A 14,202-nucleotide genomic window follows, 5' to 3' on the forward strand; every position below is an offset into this window, starting at 1 on the left:
ACTTATTTTTATATTCTGGCATGTATGCCTACTGATGACTTCCGGCCTTTTTCACATATTTTAATCACTATCCGCATGTCTCATCCTCGAGTATGCAATGTTGGAGAACAAGAATTTGGGAGTTTCGAGAAGCTGATTGAGCAATAAAGCTATAGTGAGCCACTTTAGTAAAATACCTGGAGGTGAGAAATAATAATAAAAAAAAAATGTCAAATTCACTTAGTATTATTTGATCTACTTCACAAATATCTCAATTACAGTAACAGTAAGTAGAAATTAATTATACTCACTTGTGTTTTAGGCACTAAAACTGTCCTCTACATTAAAGTCAAGCACATTTTTCTATTGAGATTATGTAGATTTCTGTGCCACCCCTGACTGGTTGCTGGCCCCTTCCTGGCCACCCCTAGCTACGTCTGTGCAGTGTGTGAGAACATACCTTGTCAAGTGAAAGTGAAAGTAAGGTTACTCGTTAAAGTTAGCTCGAAGGCAAATAACAAATGCTGTGTCAAAACAATGGAGAAAGCCCTTCAATATGAAAACTGTTTTCTAATAAATTCTTCTTCTATATTTTAAGTAGCTAAATATTACAAACTAAATAACAATGTTCATTACAGAAGATTGATAGGTGCTATTCGTTTTTTTCGCCACATGATGGCGCGATCGAAGTCGGTGTAAAATACACCTGGGACTGCTAATGCCAAACATTGCAGCAGAACAACATGATGGTAGAATTACTATTTGTGAAAGTATTTTGATACTGCATGCTATTTTTATGAAGGTATGAAAGGTGTGGTTATATTCATTTCAGAACCGTTACAGCTGCTCACCTGCAGGAGATGAGGCCCAAACCCAGGTTTGCTATTTATTCTGTGATTTTTTATACTGTGAGCAGCACAAAACACATGGAGCCTCATTTATAAATTGTTTGTACACACATATGTGATTTTAGAGTATGTGTGCGCTTAAATGGTTAGTTCACCCAAAAATGAGAATTCTGTCATCAATTACTCAACCTCATGTCATTGTAAACCTGCAAGACCACTGTTCATTTTTGGAACACAAATTAAGATATTTTTATGAATTCTGAGAGCTCTCTAAACCTCACATAGACAGAAAGGATCCTCACACTAACTAGGTCCAGAAACATTTTACTAAGATTAGAGAATAGGCTACTTTTTGTGTGGGAAAAAAGCTTTTTTTTTTTCAAATTCGTCTCCTGCAGTGTGTGCTTTGATTGATTTGCTGGGCCAATGTCTGCTGTGATTGGTTAGCGGGGACAGTGTGTGTTGTGATTGGTTAGGTGGGTCAGTGTGTGTTGTGGTTGGTCAGCTGGGCCAATGTGTGTTGTGATTGGTTAGCTGGGCCAGTGTGTGTTCTGATTGGTTAGCTGGGCCTGTGTGTGTTGTGATTGGTTAGCTGGGCCAGTGTGTGTTCTGATTGGTTAGCTGGGCCTGTGTGTGTTGTGATTGGTTGGCTGGGCCTGTGTGTTGTGATTAGTTAGCTGGGCCAGTGTGTGTTCTGATTAGTTAGCTGGGCCTGTGTGTATTGTGATAAGTTAGGTGGGTCAGTGTGTGTTGTGATTGGTTAGCTGGGCCAGTGTGTGTTGTGATTGGTTAGGTTGGTCAGTGTGTGTTGTGATTGGTTAGCTGGGCCAGTGTGTATTGTGATTGGTTAGCTAGGCCAGTGTGTATTGTGATTGGTTAGCTGGGCCAGTGTGTGTTGTGATAGGTTAGGTGGGTCAGTGTATGTTGTGGTTGGTCAGTGTGTGTTGTGATTGGTTAGCTGGGCCAATGTGTGTTGTGATTGGTTAGCTGGGTCAATGTGTGCTGTGATTGGTTAGCTGGGCCAGTGTGTTTTGTGATTGGTTAGCTTGGCCAGTGTGTGATTGGTTAGCTGGATCAGTGTGTTGTGATTGATTAGCTGGGCCAGTGTGTGTTGTGATTGGTTAGGTGGGTCAGTCTGTGTTGTGGTTGGTCAGCTGGGCCAATGTGTGTTGTGATTGGTTAGCTGGGCCAGTGTGTGTTCTGATTGGTTAGCTGGGCCTGTGTGTGTTGTGATTGGTTAGCTGGGCCAGTGTGTGTTCTGATTGGTTAGCTGGGCCTCTGTGTGTTGTGATTGGTTGGCTGGGCCTGTGTGTTGTGATTAGTTAGCTGGGCCAGTGTGTGTTCTGATTAGTTAGCTGGGCCTGTGTGTATTGTGATAAGTTAGGTGGGTCAGTGTGTGTTGTGATTGGTTAGCTGGGCCAGTGTGTGTTGTGATTGGTTAGGTTGGTCAGTGTGTGTTGTGATTGGTTAGCTGGGCCAGTGTGTATTGTGATTGGTTAGCTAGGCCAGTGTGTATTGTGATTGGTTAGCTGGGCCAGTGTGTGTTGTGATAGGTTAGGTGGGTCAGTGTATGTTGTGGTTGGTCAGTGTGTGTTGTGATTGGTTAGCTGGGCCAATGTGTGTTGTGATTGGTTAGCTGGGTCAATGTGTGCTGTGATTGGTTAGCTGGGCCAGTGTGTTTTGTGATTGGTTAGCTTGGCCAGTGTGTGATTGGTTAGCTGGATCAGTGTGTTGTGATTGATTAGCTGGGCCAGTGTGTGTTGTGATTGGTTAGGTGGGTCAGTGTGTGTTGTGGTTGGTCAGCTGGGCCAATGTGTGTTGTGATTGGTTAGCTGGGCCAGTGTGTGTTCTGATTGGTTAACTGGGCCTGTGTGTGTTGTGATTGGTTAGCTGGGCCAGTGTGTGTTGTGATTGGTTAGCTGGGCCTGTGTGTGTTGTGATTGGTTGGCTGGGCCTGTGTGTTGTGATTAGTTAGCTGGGCCAGTGTGTGTTCTGATTAGTTAGCTGGGCCTGTGTGTATTGTGATAAGTTAGATGGGCCAGTGTGTGTTGTGGTTGGTCAGTGTGTGTTGTGATAGGTTAGCTGGGCCAGTGTGTGTTGTGATTGGTTTGCTGGGTCAGTGTGTGGTGTGACTGGTTAACTGGGATAGTGTGTGTTGTGATTGGTTAGCTGCTTCAGTGTATGTTGTGATTGGTAAGCTGGACCAGTGTGTGTTGTGATTTGGTTAGCTGGGCCAGTGTGTCTTGTGATTGGTTAGCTGGGCCAGTGTGGGTTGTGATTTGTTAGCTGGGCCAGTGTGTGTTGTGATTAGTTAGCTGGACCAGTGTGTGTTTTGATTGGTTAGGTTGGTCAGTGTGTGTTGTGATTGGTTAGCTGGGTCAGTGTGTATTGTGATTGGTTAGCTGGGCCAGTGTGTGTTGTGATAGGTTAGGTGGGTCAGTGTATGTTGTGGTTGGTCAGTGTATGTTGTGGTTGGTCAGTGTGTGTTGTGATTGGTTAGCTGGGCCAGTGTGTGTTGTTATTGGTTAGCTGCTTCAGTGTATGTTGTGATTGGTAAGCTGGGCCAGTGTGTGTTGTGATTGGTTAGCTGGGCCAGTGTGTGTTGTGATTGGTTAGGTTGGTCAGTGTGTGTTGTGATTGGTTAGCTGGGCCAGTGTGTATTGTGATTGGTTAGCTAGGCCAGTGTGTATTGTGATTGGTTAGCTGGGCCAGTGTGTGTTGTGATAGGTTAGGTGGGTCAGTGTATGTTGTGGTTGGTCAGTGTGTGTTGTGATTGGTTAGCTGGGCCAATGTGTGTTGTTATTGGTTAGCTGGGTCAATGTGTGTTGTGATTGGTTATCTGGGCCAGTGTGTATTGTGATTGGTTAGCTGGACCAGTGTGTGTTGTGATTGGTTAGCTGGGCCAGTGTGTGTTGTGATTGGTTAGCTGGTTCAGTGTGTGGTGTGACGTTAGCTAGGCTAGTGTGTGTTGTGATTGGTTAGCTTGGCCAGTGTGTGTTGTGTTTGGTTTGCTGGGTCAGAGTGTGGTGTGACTGGTTAGCTGGGCCAGTGTGTGTTGTGATAGGTTAGCTGGGCCAGTGTGTGTTGTGATTGGTTTGCTGGGTCAGTGTGTGGTGTGACTGGTTAACTGGGATAGTGTGTGTTGTGATTGGTTAGCTGCTTCAGTGTATGTTGTGATTGGTAAGCTGGACCAGTGTTTGTTGTGATTGGTTAGCTGGGCCAGTGTGTGTTGTGATTGGTTAGCTGGGCCAGTGTGGGTTGTGATTTGTTAGCTGGGCCAGTGTGTGTTGTGATTAGTTAGCTGGGCCAGTGTGGGTTTTGATTGGTTAGGTGGGTCAGTGTGTGTTGTGGTTGGTCAGTGTGTGTTGTGATTGGTTAGCTGGGCCAGTGTGTGTTGTGATAGGTTAGGTGGGTCAGTGTATGTTGTGGTTGGTCAGTGTGTATTGTGATTGGTTAGCTGGGCCAGTGTGTGTTGTGATTAGTTAGCTGGGCCAGTGTGTGTTTTGATTGGTTAGGTGGGTCAGTGTGTGTTGTGGTTGGTCAGTGTGTGTTGTGATTGGTTAGCTGGGCCAGTGTGTATTGTGATTGGTTAGCTGGGCCAGTGTGTGTTGTGATAGGTTAGGTGGGTCAGTGTATGTTGTGGTTGGTCAGTGTATGTTGTGGTTGGTCAGTGTGTATTGTGATTGGTTAGCTGGGCCAGTGTGTGTTGTTATTGGTTAACTGGGCCAGTGTGTGTTTTGATTGGTTAGCTGGGCCAGTGTGTGTTGTGATTGGTTAGGTTGGTCAATGTGTGTTGTGATTGGTTAGCTGGGCCAGTGTGTTTTGTGATTGGTTAGCTGGGCCAGTGTGTGTTGTGATAGGTTAGGTGGGTCAGTGTATGTTGTGGTTGGTCAGTGTGTGTTGTGATTGGTTAACTGGGCCAGTGTGTGTTGTTATTGGTTAGCTGGGTCAATGTGTGTTGTGATTGGTTAGCTGGACCAGTGTGTGTTGTGATTGGTTAGTTGAGCCAGTGTTTGTTGTGATAGGTTAGGTGGGTCAGTTTGTGTTGTGGTTGGTCAGTGTGTGTTGTGATAGGTTAGCTGGGCCAGTGTGTGTTGTGATTGGTTAGCTGGGCCAGTGTGTGCCCCGATTGGTTAGGTGCGTTAGTGTATGTTGTGGTTGGTCAGTGTGTGTTGTGATAGGTTAGCTGGGCCAGTGTGTGTTGTGATTGGTTAGCTGGGCCAGTGTGTGCCCCGATTGGTTAGGTGCGTTAGTGTATGTTGTGGTTGGTCAGTGTGTGTTGTGATTGTTTAGCTGGGCCAGTGTGTGCTGTGATTGGTTAGCTGGGCCAGTGTGTGTTGTGATTGGTTAGCTGGATCAGTGTGTGTTGTGATTGGTTAGCTGGGCCAGTGTGTGTTGTGATTGGTTAGCTGGGCCAGTGTGTGTTGTGATTGGTTAGCTGGGTCAATGTGTGCTGTGATTGGTTAGCTGGGCCAGTGTGTTTTGTGATTGGTTAGCTTGGCCAGTGTGTGATTGGTTAGCTGGATCAGTGTGTTGTGATTGGTTAGCTGGGCCAGTGTGTGTTGTGATTTTTTAGGTGGGTCAATGTGTGCTGTGATTGGTTAGCTGGGCCAGTGTGTTTTGTGATTGGTTAGCTTGGCCAGTGTGTGATTGGTTAGCTGCTTCAGTGTATGTTGTGATTGGTAAGCTGGACCAGTGTTTGTTGTGATTGGTTAGCTGGGCCAGTGTGTGTTGTGATTGGTTAGCTGGGCCAGTGTGGGTTGTGATTTGTTAGCTGGGCCAGTGTGTGTTGTGATTAGTTAGCTGGGCCAGTGTGGGTTTTGATTGGTTAGGTGGGTCAGTGTGTGTTGTGGTTGGTCAGTGTGTGTTGTGATTGGTTAGCTGGGCCAGTGTGTGTTGTGATAGGTTAGGTGGGTCAGTGTATGTTGTGGTTGGTCAGTGTGTATTGTGATTGGTTAGCTGGGCCAGTGTGTGTTGTGATTAGTTAGCTGGGCCAGTGTGTGTTTTGATTGGTTAGGTGGGTCAGTGTGTGTTGTGGTTGGTCAGTGTGTGTTGTGATTGGTTAGCTGGGCCAGTGTGTGTTGTGATAGGTTAGGTGGGTCAGTGTATGTTGTGGTTGGTCAGTGTGTATTGTGATTGGTTAGCTGGGCCAGTGTGTGTTGTTATTGGTTAACTGGGCCAGTGTGTGTTTTGATTGGTTAGCTGGGCCAGTGTGTGTTGTGATTGGTTAGGTTGGTCAATGTGTGTTGTGATTGGTTAGCTGGGCCAGTGTGTTTTGTGATTGGTTAGCTGGGCCAGTGTGTGTTGTGATAGGTTAGGTGGGTCAGTGTATGTTGTGGTTGGTCAGTGTGTGTTGTGATTGGTTAACTGGGCCAGTGTGTGTTGTTATTGGTTAGCTGGGTCAATGTGTGTTGTGATTGGTTAGCTGGACCAGTGTGTGTTGTGATTGGTTAGTTGAGCCAGTGTTTGTTGTGATAGGTTAGGTGGGTCAGTTTGTGTTGTGGTTGGTCAGTGTGTGTTGTGATAGGTTAGCTGGGCCAGTGTGTGTTGTGATTGGTTAGCTGGGCCAGTGTGTGCCCCGATTGGTTAGGTGCGTTAGTGTATGTTGTGGTTGGTCAGTGTGTGTTGTGATAGGTTAGCTGGGCCAGTGTGTGTTGTGATTGGTTAGCTGGGCCAGTGTGTGCCCCGATTGGTTAGGTGCGTTAGTGTATGTTGTGGTTGGTCAGTGTGTGTTGTGATTGTTTAGCTGGGCCAGTGTGTGCTGTGATTGGTTAGCTGGGCCAGTGTGTGTTGTGATTGGTTAGCTGGATCAGTGTGTGTTGTGATTGGTTAGCTGGGCCAGTGTGTGTTGTGATTGGTTAGCTGGGCCAGTGTGTGTTGTGATTGGTTAGCTGGGTCAATGTGTGCTGTGATTGGTTAGCTGGGCCAGTGTGTTTTGTGATTGGTTAGCTTGGCCAGTGTGTGATTGGTTAGCTGGATCAGTGTGTTGTGATTGGTTAGCTGGGCCAGTGTGTGTTGTGATTTTTTAGGTGGGTCAATGTGTGTTGTGGTTGGTCAGTGTGTGTTGTGTTTTTTGGTAGCTGGGCCAGTGTGTGCTGTGATTGGTTAGCTGGGTCAGTGTGTGCACTCACAGAAATATTTCACCCAAAATTTAAGATTTATGTAATTTTATTACATAACAAATTCCCATTTATATTTTTTTCATAATTTTAACACAAATCTACCAAATAAACTTTATACGATTTATTTTCATTAGGATAATAAAACCTATTTATTTTAAATGCATAATCCTCAGGGTTTATGTAATTAGTTTATGTAAAGTGTAATTATTCTTAATTAATAATAAAAAGTTTATTTATTTAAAATACATAAAGTTTATTGTATAAATTGCATAATAATTAAGAGAACTAAATCAGGATAATTAATAAAGTTAAATAACATTTATTTGAATCATCTTTAATGTATGCTTATATACTAAACCAAATTAAACAATGCATCACATTTATGCAATTGTTTCCCCATCTTATAATAAAAAATAGAATGAGACAAACACAAAAACAACTCTATTAGGTTATTTGTGAACTTACCCACTGTGCAAAGTTACGTCCAGTGGACGTCTTTTTATGTCTTTGCAGACGTTGAAAAGACGTCCACTGAGGAGCCAGAATGAAAGTTTTTATGACGTCTTTTTTTGACGTCTTCTGTACGTCTGATTTAGACGTTCACAGAACCTCCTTACAAGGTTAAAAACTAGTTCAAAAGTGGTCAGTGGAAATATTTCAACATCATTTAAGGTTCATTTAGACATCATTTATACTGTTTCTGGACCAAATCAACAGTCTCAGGATGCATTAGATTTAGATGTTATTTCAATGTAATTTCCAGACACTGTGTTTGTCCTAAAATCAAGAAAATAAAATAATCTTCATGAAATAATGGAATAACTGGTGATTGAGCATGTGGTAAAATCAACTGCAAATCAAAGACATTAAATCTCTGAAGATCTCAGCAGAGGAGGATCAAACATCTCCACAAACAGCTTCACTCATTAGATTGACTTTATTTCTGTCAGACATCTAGAGAAGCTCTTATTGAGAATTAACAGAGGTTTAAATGTTGATATTTGATTCATTTGAAGTCACCATTGTGGTGGACAGTTTTGGTTTAGTTGGTATCTTGGTCCTCATTCTTCTTGTGTTAGCTTGTCTCTGGCTGTTATAACTGTGTGTTTGTGAAACACTGTTGTTATAGCAAAGAAAGACAAATTTAAGAGAGCTCAGGTGTTATCAGCTCTTGGTTGGTGATGATAAAGTCATCACATTACAAGTATCTGAGATAATGAAATAAGTGTTGCTTTGTTTGTATATATCTCCTAAACCTTTTAACTCTGCAGTACAGGCACCAAGAGCAAAATACTTATTTTGAAGTTGGAAAAAATGCATGGGTTTGAAATATTTTGAACAAAAGCATCATGTACTCACACACAGACATCAAGATTTAGCATATGCATCACAACAATGGTGACAATCAAAACAAACAAAACTGCTTCATAGCTCAAACTCATCCTTATTTTCCAGACCTTTTTAGTTTTAATTGTCACCATTGATGTGATGCATATCCACAATCTTGATGTCTGTGTGTGACTACATGATGTGTTTCTTAAAAATAAGTACATTCTTTATTTCTACAAAGTGTCTGTCCATGAAAATAAATACAGAGTTGCAACAAAACATTAACAACTTATTGTGCTATAGATTATTCAACATTAAAAGAAAGATGTTAGCACTTGAACTCACTGCCCTCTGCCACAATAAGAGTGTTTTATAACACACAGTTATAACAGCCAGAAATAAGCTAACACAAGAAGTATGAGGACCAAGATCCCAACTAAACCAAACACTGTCCACCACAATGGTGACGTCAAATGATGTTGATGTAAATGATGTAAATTGATCCTCCTCTGCTGAGATCTTCAGAGATTTAATGTCTCAATCATCAGTTATTTCATTATTTCATGAAGATTATTTTATTTTCTTGATTTTAGGACAAACACAGTGTCTGGAAATTACATTGAAATAACATGAGTCTAAATCTAATGCATCCTGAGAGTGTTGATTTGGTCCAGAAACAGTATAAATGATGTCTAAATGAATCTTAAATGATGTTGAGATATTTCCACTGACCACTTTTGAACTAGTTTTTAACCTTGTAAGGAGGTTCTGTGAACGTCTAAATCAGACGTACAGAAGACGTCAAAAAAGACGTCATAAAAACTTTCATTCTGGCTCCTCAGTGGACGTCTTTTCAACGTCTGCAAAGACATAAAAAGACGTCCACTGGACGTAACTTTGCACAGTGGGTAAGTTCACAAATAACCTAATAGAGTTGTTTTTGTGTTTGTCTAATTCTATTTTTTATTATAAGATGGGGAAACAATTGCATAAATGTGATGCATTGTTTAATTTGGTTTAGTATATAAGCATACATTAAACATGATTCAAATAAATGTTATTTAACTTTTTTAATTATCCTGATTTAGTTCTCTTAATTATTATGCAATTTATACAATAAACTTTATGTATTTTAAATAAATAAACTTTTTATTATTAATTAAGAATAATTACACTTTACATAAACTAATTACATAAACCCTGAGGATTATGCATTTAAAATAAATAGGTTTTATTATCCTAATGAAAATAAATCGTATAAAGTTTAGTTGATAGATTTGTGTTAAAATTATGAAAAAAATATAAATGGGAATTTGTTATGTAATAAAATTACATAAATCTTAAATTTTGGGTGAAATATTTCTGTGAGTGTGTTGTGATTGGTTGGCTGGGCCAGTTTGTGTTGTGATTGTTTAGCGGGGCCAGTGTGTGTTGTGATTGGTTCGCTGGGCCAGTGTTTCTTGTGATTGGTTAGCTGGGCCAGTGTGTGTTGTGATTGGTCAGCTGGTCCAGTGTGTTGTGATTGGTTAGTGTAAATTTTGCGTCAAAACCAAATCAATTTGAGAGTGATTTAAAACCTAGCCTGTCTCCAACATAGTGATAATACTCATGTGATTGTTCAGTGTAGGAGAAAAGTCATACTGTGACTCTTAGCTTAATAACCACAGCACAGGAAGAAGCCCTTCACCAACACGCTTTACACAGATGAAACTGAACAGCCACTGTGTTGCACAAGAACTTTGCCCCCCTAACAGATCAAATCAAATAATTTCTGAAGAAAACTGACCACAGCATGTTTCAGTTTGACTCAGAAACTCAGCTGCATGTGTCAAAGCTCAGTAAGATTGGCAATGTGAGATGATCTTTGCCTTTTACAACAATAGAATGATTATAAAAACACTTTAATATTAATAAGGTGTCAATATCCAAAGATCATGAAATACAGGTTGACTAATCCAATATTCACATAATTTATTAGTATGTGTGATTATTATTGTTTATTAGTACTTATAAAGCACATATTAATGCATTATTTTATCTCATATCTAATCTTAATCTTAATCTTATCTCATGTCTAAACTTAACAAATACATTGCAAACTACTATTACTGTTTCTATTGAGACAAAAGTCATAGTTAATTGTTATTGGTGAGAATTGGTCCCCAAACTAACATGTGATCATACAGGTTATCACACCACACATCAGAGTGTTTTTGTGTGTTTGTGTGTGTGTGTGTGTGTGTGTTTGTGTGTGTGAACTAGGAGGGCCAAATTCTGTCGTGGGTAAATTCACATCAGATTGATATTTATCAGCAGATATTCTTATTATAACTTCAGAATTTTCACTGAACAATTGAAGAAAATGTTTCACACACTTGGTTTGTTCAGTTTGTGCAGTTGGTGTCTGATTGGTAAGTTACAAATATATTTTTATGGCCTGATTTTATTTCTTCCTGTATCACAGTAATAACGCTTCTGCTACTGTTTTCAGTGAGCCTGTTTTAATGAGCCAAACACCAAAATATGAAACATTCCAATTTAATTCATATTAATTTAAATGAATAGAAAAATAAATGTATCTGCATGAGAGCATTAATCTGTAATTAAACATGTTCTCCAGGTGTGTTTAGTGAGACAGTGTCAGTGATGGAGGGAGATTCTGTCACTCTACACACTAATCTTAATGAAATACATAAAGACGATGACATACTGTGGAATGTTGTACCTGAACACGTTCTGATAGCTGAAATCAACAAAGCTGCTGGAATCTTCTCCACATATAATGGTACTGATGAGAGATTCAGAGACATACTGAAGCTGGACAATCAAACTGGATCTCTGACCATCACAAACATCACAACTCTACATGCTGGAGACTATGAAGTAAAGATAAGTGGAGCTAATCTGTCATCAAAAACATTCTATGTTTCTGTCTATGGTGAGTAAAGATAATTTATTCAAACACTCACATATTCTTGTTCAATTAAAAGAATAAAAGCTTAAAAAAGCTTAAAAGCTTATTTGACTGCATTTGTAGCATATTAACACATACACACAAACAATTCTGAGTCATCCCTTTTTTTAATGGACATTACAGTGAGGCACTTAATGAAGGTGCACTGTAAAAAAAGTCAGTAAAATATACAGCAAAACACTGTCAAATTCCAACGGTAATGGAGCGTAAAACCGAAAACTTCCTTTTACTGTATTAAATAGATTGAATAACCGTTAATTGTGAGACTGGATAAAACTTTGTTTTTTACTGTAATAAAATGTTGAAATTATAAATATTTTCTGTGAAAACAAATAAATATGCATACATTTTACAATTAAATATTGTAATGTTGAAAATGTCTGAAAACCTTAGATTCTACGGTATTATTTGAGTAAAACTACATATTTTGGGGTTGTGCACATTGGAATTCACAGTATAAATCTGTAGATTTTTAAGCAAACAAAAACATCCATATTTACAGAAGCAAGATGTTAAAAAATAGGGTCCATCGTAATAATACAACCAGTAAATACCATTTAAAAAAAGCAAATATCAGCAGTAAAAGACAATAAAATTTATAGTATTTTTTATTTTAAAATTCAGGTACTGATATACAGATTAAAAGTTACACTGTTAAAAAAAAAAACTGTCAAATTTACGGTAAAATACCGGCAGCTGTGGTTGCCAGGAATATACCGTGAAAAAAATGTGGAATCTGTAAAAGACAATACGGTATACTGGTTTTGTAACCCTAAATTTTTTCAGTAGACAACGTATTTTTTTACCAAAATCATGGTAGAAAAAAACAAATATATTTGTCAATTATACAGTAATTTTATGTAAAAAATGCAACTTTCCATAGCTTTTTACGGATATTTGCAGTAAAAAAAAAAGTTATAATATAATAATATATCACTGTAAAAAAAAAAAAAAGTTGCATCAACTTAAAAAAATAAGGCAACTTATCGCAATCGCTTTTTTGAGTAAACTTAACAAACGGGACTAAAGTCCACCCAACTTAAAATAATAATAATAATAAGTTGTCACAACATAAATAGTCATGTTAACCTAAAAAATATCAGAACAAAATATATTTTGTTTACTGAACACAAGGCCTATTATCTATAAGCATACACAATTTTAAAGTGAAAAAAGTGACATGACATTCAGCCAAGTATGGAGACTTATACTCAGAATTCATGCTCTACATTTCACCCATCGTGCACACACACACCATCATTTACACTGCAGCGCCCGGCGAGCAGTTGGTGGTTCAGTGGCTTGCTCAAGGGCACCTCAGTCTAGGAGTCAAATTCTCTAACCACTAGGCCACAACTTTACATTATTCAAGTCGTCTAAATAAATAAAAGACCATACCACAGGTCAAATAACTTTTTTTATTACTGAAAGTTTGTGTCCAAAGCACAAGGACATACCAAGTCTTGTATACTAATTTCTTTACTCAATGCATTTTACACTGAACTCAACACATGGTACATAATGCATGTTAAATAAATCCAGTGTTAATTATACCTTCATACGTTAGCAGTCTTGTGGCATGAAGTCACATGTATTTAACATTTTTGTTTGTTTTTAAAGGAACTATTACATGAAAATTACTATATTGCATATTTTAACATCAACCTAATCCACCGGGCAAAGTTACATCCAGTGGATGTCTTTTTATGTCTTTGCAGACGTTGAAAAGATGTCCACTGAGGAGACAGAATGTTTTTATGACGTCTATTTTTTTATGTTTTTTATGTCTTCTGTACATCCGATATAGACGTTCACAGATCCTCCTTACAAGGTTTTGTGACTTTATTTCTGTCAGACATCTAGAGAAGCTCTTATTGAGAATTAACAGAGGTTTAAATGTTGACACTTTATACATTTGAAGTCACCATTGTGGTGGAAAATGTTTGGTTTAGTTGGGATCTTGGTCCAGTTATTTCTTGTGTTAACTTGTCTCTTGCTGCTGTAACGGTGTATTTTAAAACGCTGTTTTTGTGGCAAAGAAAGACAAAATGTAAGAGAGTTTAGGTGTTATCAGCTCCTCAGTGGACATCTTTTCAACGTCTGCAAAGACATAAAAAGACATCCACTGGACGTAACTTTGCCCAGTGGATTAGGTTGATGTTAAAATATGCAATATAGTAATTTTCATGTAATAGTTCCTTTAAAAACAATCAAAAATATTAAATACATGTGACTTCATGCCACAAGACTGCTAACGTATGAAGGTATAATTAACACTGGATTTATTTAACATGCATTATGTACCATGTGTTGAGTTCAGTGTAAAATGCATTGAGTAAAGAAATTAGTATACAAGACTTGGTATGTCCTTGTGCTTTGGACACAAACTTTCAATAATAAAAATAGTTATTTGACCCGTGTTATGGTCTTTTATTTATTTAGACGACTTGAATAATATAAAGTTGTGGCCTAGTGGTTAGAGAGTTTGACTCCTAACCCTAGGGTTGTGAGTTTGAAACTCGGGCCGGCAATAACAAGACTGAGGTGCCCTTGAGCAAGCCACTGAACCACCAACTGCTCCCCGGGCGCCGCAGCATAAATGATGAACACTGCTCTGGGTGTGTGTGTGCACGATGGGTGAAATGTAGAGCATGAATTCTGAGTATAAGTCTCCATACTTGGCTGAATGTCACTGTCACTAAGTTGCCTTATTTTTTTAAGTTGATGCAACTTTTTTTTTACAGTGTATATATTATAACTTTTTTTTTACTGCAAATATCCGTAAAAAGCTATGGAAAGTTGCATTTTTTGCATAAAATTACTGTATAATTGACAAATATATTTGTTTTTTTCTACCATGATTTTGGTAAAAAAATACGTTGTCTACTGTAAAATTTAGGGTTACAAAACCAGTATACCGTATTGTCTTTTACAGATTCCACTTTTTTTT

At 39.0% G+C, this 14,202-nt stretch overlaps 1 long non-coding RNA gene across 1 annotated transcript; it reads left to right on the plus strand.

Moving 5' to 3' along the window:
- The first annotated feature begins 631 nt into the window (after window positions 1-631).
- LOC132160368 (uncharacterized) lies at window positions 632-11,367 on the plus strand. Its single transcript, XR_009437990.1, has 3 exons — window positions 632-728; window positions 812-856; window positions 10,899-11,367. It is a non-coding gene; the product is annotated as an uncharacterized LOC132160368 (long non-coding RNA).
- The last annotated feature ends 2,835 nt before the right edge of the window (window positions 11,368-14,202 follow it).

This window comes from Carassius carassius, chromosome 16, assembly GCF_963082965.1.
Source record: "Carassius carassius chromosome 16, fCarCar2.1, whole genome shotgun sequence".
In the NCBI taxonomy this organism is placed as follows: Eukaryota; Metazoa; Chordata; class Actinopteri; order Cypriniformes; family Cyprinidae; genus Carassius; species Carassius carassius.